Source organism: Aplysia californica, unplaced genomic scaffold (assembly GCF_000002075.1).
Source record: "Aplysia californica isolate F4 #8 unplaced genomic scaffold, AplCal3.0 scaffold00560, whole genome shotgun sequence".
NCBI lineage: Eukaryota > Metazoa > Mollusca > Gastropoda > Aplysiida > Aplysiidae > Aplysia > Aplysia californica.
Window position 1 is genome coordinate 159,742 of NW_004797830.1, and position 1,767 is coordinate 161,508.

The following is a 1,767-nucleotide window of genomic DNA, read 5'->3' on the forward strand; positions in this document are numbered from 1 at the left end:
ATATACTCGATAAAAAATCTCGTCACACAGGAATTAATCTGGGGTCCTGCGTGCGACCACTGAATCGTTACAGCACAGACGACGGTCACACTGTCCTTTGAGAACGTTTTTAGATTTAGAAACAGGAGAATGTCAGAGGGTGCTTCTCGTATGTTTAATTATCTAACAGCTGCATCTGAAGGACATTCAACAGAGTAAACATTTAATTAACATCTCATTTTTTTAAAATATGTCGCTGGCAAATGATACTCTCGCGCGTAAAGACATTTCATTTTGAGGCTGTTATCAAAAGCTTCCAATTTATCTCTATTTAAAATAGCCTTATCTTTAAAAAACCAAAAAAAATATGCTCACTAAAAGTACTCTAAAGTACACACTGGTCATTAGATTTTCCCAGAGCACCATGTAGGTGTTCCAAAAATATACAAATCACATTCTCCAAAACTCATAGTTCTAGTTGTATTACAATTCCTTCAAAGTCAGGGTAAAGATTTATTTATGTTGGATTTTCTTCTAATTTTTCTGACTTCCACGGTAAAATTTAAGCCAGGCATCTAACCACTGCACCAAAAACCGGCGTTTGTGATGTATCGATAGAATGCCTTGCTGTCGCACACAAAAGACCCGTGTTCGATTCCTTTGTGGGGCGAAATTTTCATCGACTAGTTCGGTCCACCACATACAGTGCGGCCTGACAAGCAGACTCGAAGCCTGCCTGCTAAATTCATCTATATGAGTTGCAGCATGGTGATATTAGGCGCTCGTCAAAATAATGAAATCGAAGAAACAGGCATTTTTCCTAAAATTTGGACATTTTTATAGATTGTTTTTAATTTTTTGGCTCAATACCTTTTTCCGTTCATACAAAATCACATTCCCATGTGAATGTTATGGGAAAATGTTAATTAAAGGCACTCAAAATGTAAAATTTCAGTTTCCAAGGACTCTCAGGCCATGGCATTTTTCAAAATCTAGCTGCCATTTTCTCTCAGATTTTACCTCTGAAACCAGGCGACCCTGACCTCCTTCAATCACAAATATTTCCACTTCTATTCAATATAAATGAGTATTTTTTTTTTCTCAAAGAAGAAGCTTTAAGATGATACCAATAACCCATAATGCCCCAAAACTGACGAACACGGGGTTCCACGGCGTCGAAACACATCATTATAATTTTGTCGATGTGGGCGTGAACAACTACGAAGCAAAAATTATTATAGTAGAAGCTAGAATAGATGCTCAGTCAGTCTAATTCTTGCTTCACCAAGCGACTCACTCGCCAATAAATATTAATGCCATCTCAGTTTTTAGTATGGGGTTTTTACGGCGCTTGCAACTGCATGAGGTAATATGAGCGCAATGGCATCTCAAATGACATCGCAACTGTTTTATATAAACTGAGGTTTCGTCGAAAACAAAAGCTGGGTAAATGGGGAAAATGCTACTGCCTGGAAATAATAAATATGAGGGGGAAAAAATAGTAACATTAAAACTGTAGCCCGGGGAAAGTTTTGTCAAAACATTAAATTAGAATATCCCCCTAAAAATAGGAATATTAGATTCACTCTGCGCTTCAAAAACAAATCATTTATATTAGATACATTTTAAAATAAACAAAATCCTTAAAATACAAGTATCCATAACTTCAGCGTTACGAGTTTGATACGATTTTTCTTTTTGTGTTTCTTTCACGCTGCCATTGACGTAGTTCACATCATCTAGGAGGCGGATATTCGACCCTGTCTGTCAGAGCCAACTTTGGCTGGG